We start from the raw sequence: 8,025 nt of genomic DNA on the forward strand, positions 1-8,025 counted from the left end.
ATTTAATAATTAAAGAAAATGAAAATCTTTGTTTTAATTTTGATCATAAAAAATCTCTTTTTTGCATGTATATTGATCAAAAAAATTGGAAAAACAATGTATTAAGATAGGGAATAGTACTCAAAGTTAGCAATTATGAAAAAGTTTTAGCACCAATTTAACAAGTTTTTTACAATAAAATTTTGCAATTTTTGCATATGAATAAGAAAAAATAAGTTAGATTTTTGCATTTGTTTTCAAAAAACCACGAAAAAACTTGCATCTAACACAAAAGTTTGTTGAAAATTTTTGCACACTTGTTGAAAAAACCAAAACAGTTTTTGCATCTTGTAAAAAAATTTAATTAAGTTTTTGCAAACGTGTTGAAAAAATCAAACCAAAATTTGCATCTTGCGAAAAAAACTCCTGATTTAAATAAAAACAATTTTGACAAGATTTTTATTAACAAATATTCAATTACTAATAGAAAAATTGATACGCTCACTATTTACGGTACCAAAACCATCAATAAAACAATCAACAATTTTCAACAAGTCAGTCTCATACTTCGAGTTTTGAGTTTTTCGAATCCTTTCCAAAAAAGCTGATCCAAGAGTCTGAGTGGACGCAAGCTTCTGAGCAGAACAGATAATGTCTTGTGAATTTTTTTCGCAGGAGTAGTTTTTTTGCAACACTGGGTAATTTTTCCGGTATTCTACATTTCAAGTTGTGTTCGACTGCACGATTCAATTGATTGAAAACTTCACCTCTTGATGAAATAATATTGAAATAAAATCTGTATTTGTATAAAATATATATACAGTCAACAATTTGATAAGTGAAATGATATTTATCTAATCTTTGCAAAATCTGATCGAGCGATGATCCGATTAATACTAAGTGAAATTTGCAATTTTCCACTGGGTAGAATGATGAATGGTTAGATACACAGTAGTCTTGGGTAACAAAAAATTTTTCATAAAAATTTTCTGAGACAGAGATAAAAAGAGATTTTGCATTGTAGTCCGAATAAAAAGTGGGATATGCTTGACACATAGCAGATGCCATCACCGATTACTTGTTGAAAATGAATTTTATCTATATTGAATTGCTTATATAGTAGTTCCATCACCTACGCAATGTCCATATTTGGATCATCACCTACTCATTATTCCATATAAGGTAATAATACCTTATATGGATTGTACAGTGAGTCATCTAGATTTCCTAATTTCTATAAATTTACAAATATCATTATTTTGAAATATCTACTACTGATCAGTTGGTTCTGAATCTTAAATCAAAAATGTATTCACGAAAAGATATCCTTCCCAACTATATTGAATTTTCTAAGAACCAAAAAAGGATTGGGAGGATTGGGAGAAAAAGGATTGGGAGATGAATCTGGACAAATCCAAAAAACCCAGCAAGTCTATCTTGGTGAAAAAGAAGGGGAAAGGATATCAGCAATACGGAATACTGTTATTCACGATGCTGAAAACCTTGGACTCGTTCCTGTATTGGAACCCTATTCTGACAAAGACTCAACCATGGAGCAGGAACTTGCGAACTGTCATGCGTTATATGACGTGGCAACATACAAGAAGAGAAGGGTGTGTGTCACAATCAAGAAGTACAGTGTGAACAAGCCACCCTACATTCAGATTCGACTCTTCACTGCAAAGGAGAACGAAATCTTGAAGCAAGTTGCCTATGTCAACTATACTTTGAACGAATTCAAAGAACTTGCCCAAGTCTTGGGAGATTTTATGTTTGTTGAGAACTGTTTGTAATGTTCAATAATTTTGTTGTTGAGTGATGTTATTAAAGTAATGTAATTCAAATATTCATCTTCTTGAATCATTTTTTAAAACTTATTTGAGCTGAGTAGTATGAGTTGGAACATTTGTTTTTCCAGAAATCTTGTTTTAAAGCTTCAAAATAAATTAGGACTTTTTCATATCGTCCTACAAGAAAAGTCCCAGAAATTTTCACTAACAGTTTTGGAATCTCAAAATTTACCAAAATTGCAAGATTTGGATACAGAATCACAAATTTCTCAATTTGAGTGGACTTTGCATAATGGAAGACGAAAAATTTTTGTAAGTTATCGTTCAGATATTAAAAAAATAGATATTATAGAGTGTCGTAAAAAAGGAATAACTTGGAAGAACAATCAGAATTTTCAGTTGGAAAAAAGAGTATGATAATTTGGTTGATTTTATCCCCTCAGCTTTGTCTTATGTAGAAACATTCAAAAAAACTTGTATCATTATTGACGAATGCACTGTAGAAAATGAACGTTCAGAAATTGAATGAAGTTCTCAGAAATTTTGATTTGATAAAGCATGACTTTTCATCAAATACAAAAAGAAAAAATTACTTTCTTTGTACCTGTATTGTTTTAGACCCAAAGATAAATTTGAAAGAAATGGACCAAAAATTTCCTTTTGGGGGTCTAATTGGATACGGAAATTCTTGTATGGATTACTTTTTTGCAAATTCAAAAATTTTCAGACTTCATGCAATTTTACATGATGCAGCTGGATCTGTGAATTCTACTACTTATAAGGGACCTGGTTATTGTTATGATTTACCTAGATTTCCAAGTTCTTGTTTTCTTGGTCACGTGACTGGATTAATCTTCTGTTTATATGTTAAAATGTTTGCTTCATCAGGATATGCATTGTTCGATTGTTAGTTATTCTAACAAAAATTTTCAGCGAAAACAGTTACCATCATGAGCCTAGTTGTTTTGGATATTGAGTGTCTTGAAAACAAAATAGTTAAAGAGTTAGGAGTTTATCAAAATGGACAATTTGTGGGATATTCCTTTCTTCCTCCCAAAAAATTCAAAGCTACATCTCAGTCTGCTTGGTGTACGAAGCATCTTCATGGAATCAGTTGGAACAGTGGCCATGAAAAATATACTGAGCTTGAAAATATATTGAAAAAACTAAAAGCTCCAGAAACGGAGTTTTTTGCAAAAGGTTATGAAAAATGTAAAAAATTCTGTCAGAAATTTTGGAAACAAAGGTTACAAACTTGGATGACTACGCATGTCCAAAAGTTCAGAATTTGATTTTCAAAGATGAAGAATATGATTGGAGGTGTAGCAACTAGCCATTTTGTCATGCAAATACACTTCACTGTGCAGAAAGAAAAGCATTTGCATACGGAACATGGACTCGATGTTTTTTTAATAAATTGTAAATTACCTTAATAATTTTGTATTATCGTGTTTTTGAAATTTAAATGTTAGTCATTATCAATTTTTTCATTTTAGAGTTGAGATGGGTGATGAATGTGACAAGCAATTAAATTTAGGAAATTTTGTTTTTGATGAGTAGAATCATGAACGAAAATCTTGGAAGTTTTTTGGACGTGCGTGTAATAGATCTCTTTTAGTGTTTATGTGCCAATTTTTTGTCATAGTTTTAATACTAGCATGTGCAATTGTTCGAATAATGTTATCCACTACATGTGAAGAAACAACTGTTTGGGTAGCAATTTTATCAAGTACAGTCGGTTATATTTTACCTTCTCCAAAGCTATGAATAAAATAATTTCTACCAAAGAACGAGTTTTTATTTCGCTAGTTGGACCGAGTGGATCTGGAAAATCACATCTTATTTTTGAGTGGTTAAAAATTGGTACATTTCAACCAAAGTTTGACAAAATTTTTTGTTTTTATCAACATTATCAACCTCTTTATGGACAAATGCAAAGAAAAAACCTTAAGTTTATCCAAGGAGTTGACTTTGAACTGATTGAAAACCTTCCCAATAATGGAATAAAATACCTGTTAATATTTGATGACTCTTGTGAAGAAATTTCAAATTCTAAGCAGTTTGTAAAAGTTGCTACTGCTGGAAGACACAGGGGACTGAATACAATATATATTAAGCATAACTTGTTTCATCAAAGCAAATTGGGAAGAGATGTTGAGTTACAAAATACACATATAGTCCTATTCAAGTCACCGAGAGTTGTTTTACAAATCAATACATTAAGTCAACAACTAAATCTAGGATAACAATTGAAAGAGTGGTATCAAGATGCAACATCTACTCCTTATGGTCATTTACTCATTGATTTAACTCCAAAAACAGTTGATTCGCTAAGATATTGCACAAACAGTGGTTCAGTTCCATCAAAGTTTTATCTACCAGCAGGAACAGAAACTAAGTTTTTGGACGATGAGCATACAATACGTCTATATATTCCCAATATTCAAACATTTTCCCAAAAACTTCAAAAACAATTCATCCTCCATTGTCCAAAAACTTTTATTCAATTCCTCAGCGAATGTCTAGTAAACTTACTACGAGGCGAGCTAAAGGATCTTCGAAAAGTAGACGTAGTAAAATATCGACGAGAAATATCAGAACTCACACGAAGAAGAACTTCACTGCATAAAAGGAGAACTATTTTGAGCTCGCCAAAAGACTTACAATTAATATCTGTTATAACTCCTTTTGTCATTAAACGATTGACATAGTATGGATCAGTTTGTTCTAATTCCTTACTCAATTTATCAATCACAAAGCACACTTCCAAAAAAAACAAAATTGGAACAAAAGCAAGAAAAAGAGAAGATTGTACCAAAAAATTTTGATTCTACTTACAGTGCTGTAAATGCAAAGTTGAAAACGAGTAACAATAAGCACTTTATTGATTTAATTTTGAATTCTCCTAGAATTAGACTAAGTCTGTCAGAAAACATCATCTTAGATAATCGAGACACAAAAGAATCAATTGTAGACTTTGTGTGTGCACTAAAACGGAAAAATACCGACTTTCCCGATATTTACTTTACCATTTTGGAAGCAACTCAAATTCCACCTAAACTTGTTGCCAACAAGAATGCCAAAGCGAAAGACAGAGGAACTTGGATCCCTTTCAAAATCTGAAAAGGTAAGTCTGAACAGATTGTATTCTAGGGGTAGAGCTGCGTACGGTTCTGTGCGAAACTTGAGTAAAGCAAGCGGATTGTCAAAAAAGAAAGTAGAACAGTTTTTACAAACCAAGACATCGTATACAAAATTTGGTCCCCCAATCAGACGTTTTCGAAGGCTTCAAGCATTTTCAAAATATATAAATGAAATTTGGTGTATGGATTTGGCATTTGTGGACAAACTAGCGAGTCAAAACAAGGGAGTCAAATATTTATTGGTTGCTGTTGATGTTTTTTCGCGATTTGTCTGAGTTCAAACAATGAAAACTAAATATGCCAAAGACACTTTGCAAGCTTTCAAAAAAATGATTTCTCGAAAAAACACTCCTGAAAAGCTTTGGGTTGATAAAGGAACGGAATATGGAGGAACTTTCAAAAGGAAAAAAGCATTGAAGTTTACTCGACCATGAGTGAAACAAAAGCTGCATTTGCAGAGAGAGCCATTCAATCATTAAAACACATTATTTACCGCTACATAGAAGATCATGGTGAAATATTCATTAACAAGTTACCGCAATTTGTGTCTACAATGAATTGCCGCATCAATAGATCTATTGCGAAATCACCTAGAGATGTCAAAAATACTGATATCCTCTCAATTTTTTACAATAAACCTCTAACAAGATATAAGAAACTAAAATTCAAAGTTGGAGACAGAGTGAGAATTTCAAAGAATGATAATCCGTTCCGAAAAGGATATAAACCACAATTTACAGATGAAATTTTTGAAATTTCGGCAGTCTCTACAAAAAAGCCTCCAACATACATCATCAAAGATCTCGACAAAGAGGAACTTCTTGAAAAATTTTATGAAAAAGAGCTTAGAAAATGTTCTGATTAAAGGTAAATCATTTTTAAACTAAATTTTTACCGATCAGTTGTCATGGATTCTTTCACTATTGAGTTGGTTTCCAACGCTTCTTTTAATTGTTATCCGAATAATAGTCTTAGTTCTTTTACAAATTTTCTACCTGAACAAATACATTTGAAATGAGAATGGGAGGTTGCTATTTCAGAAATATCATACCCTTTTTTGTACCAAAATGTTACAGAGGGAAAGTTTACATTCGTAGATGGAAGAGAAAGTTCTGAGGAGAAAAGAAAGATTGTACCGATGAACATTGAACCAGGATTGTATCCAAGTATTGTTGATATAGTTGTAGCCATGAACAACAAAATTCGAGAACGTCTAGGAGCTCAAGATTTTGAATATAACGGAATCTATGTATCAGTAGATAAAATTACACAAAAAGTTGCTGTTCATTTACCTGAGAGTCAATCAGTGTTTATAATTCAGAGTGCTGATTTGAGCCACATTTTGATTTTTGGTTGTGATTTAGAACAAAATCAAACAGGGGTTATAATGAAAGGAAAAGGTCCACATTATCCTCAGTATTCTTACGACATTATAAGAATACATTCCCTAATGATATACAGTGATATTATAGAATATAACATAGTTGGTGATACAAAAACTTCCTTATTGCGTTGTATTCCATTTATCTCCAAAGTGAAGAGTGGAGATATAATTTCTACAGGACAGTACATGAATTATCAATCCTTTACAAATTTACAGTTTAAAAAGCTGTTGAAAAATTCTTTCTATAGTATCAAGATAGAACTAAGAGATTCTACAGGCGAAAAAATTCCTTTTGTGTCCGTAGGAATCACTCGAGTTGTTCTCTTGTTCCGCAAGATTTCGAATAATTATTTTTGATTTAAACTTCATACGAAATGGTTGCTCAAAAATCAGCTGATTTCCCTATTTTTCGAGGACATGCAAGACAGCGTGGAAGAGGTTTTGGAGCTCTTGCACAAACTCTTGGGAGAACTGCAATCCCCTTTATTAAAAAATATATAGTCCCAGCTGCAAAAAGAATTGGGGCAGATTTGTTTGAAATCGCTGCTCCAGAGATTGGGGAAGTTGTTAGTGGACGTATAAAACTCAAAACATTTGCAAAAGATGTGCGAACAAAAACAGTTCGGAAACAATTGGGAGGTGGAAAAAAGAAATCTAAGCGTAAAACAGCTAGAACCAGATCCATTTCTCGAAAAAGCAGATCGAAAAACAGTCGCTCTCGCAAAGACATTTTTGACAATATAAAATGAGTGTAAACCAAAACCATTTTCGGTACGGGGCTTTTACAAATTCTTCATTGGAGATTTTTGATAAAGTCCCAGTTTTGGAAACAATTATGTCATTTACACACAAGAAGTATTCCCCAGTACTTCTCTGGATGAAAGCAGTATTGAGTTTGAATTTGAAACGGATCGTAACCTCTACTTGGATATGCGTGATACCCATCTTAGCTTAAAGCTTCAACTATTTAAAGGAAAAAAGAAAAAGCAGAACATAAAGCAAAATCGGAGGAAGATTCAGATGAGGAACCACAAACTTACTTAACTTATGTAAACATTCTACTAAATTCTCTATTCTCCAACTGTGAAGTTTATTTTAACAATACAATGGTTTACAATGCCAATGGATTATATCCTCATAAGGCACAAATATCGAACGAATTCAACTCGTCGGCAGTGAGTAAAAAAGGAATACTTGTTTGTCACGGGTATAGTTTTGAAGAACATCCGGAAGCATTTAATATGTATCCGTTCACTGATAGAGCAAATTATTTAGGATCAGTGATAGATTTTTCCCTTTCTGGCAGGCTAGCCATTGACTTGCTTACTAGTGAAAAAACAAAAACCAAAGTTCGAATTAAACTATTTCGACCTAGACCTAATTTTTACATGCTGTCTGATAATCCAAAAGTTGGTCTGAAAATTGTTGATTGTCCACTGTTTACCAGAGGAATTTTAGTAACTGAACATGTTCATCAATATTTGCAAGGGAATCTGGAAAGGGAACCTGCTCCTTACAAATACATGGAAATTATAGCAAGAACCTTTATCATTCCTTTCGTCAAAACCAGTTTATTCAGGAAAATGTTTTCAATAATGCCCCAATCAGAAGGATAGCTGTTGCAATGAATACAAATTCGGCTGTTGCGGGATCTTTTCATGAAAATCGTTTCAATTATCAACAATTTCATTTGAGAGAGCTTAGAATTATTCGAGGTGGAAGAGCAATT

The sequence above is a fragment of the Symsagittifera roscoffensis genome, chromosome 8 (assembly GCF_963678635.1).
Source record: "Symsagittifera roscoffensis chromosome 8, txSymRosc1.1, whole genome shotgun sequence".
Classification (NCBI taxonomy): Eukaryota; Metazoa; Xenacoelomorpha; order Acoela; family Convolutidae; genus Symsagittifera; species Symsagittifera roscoffensis.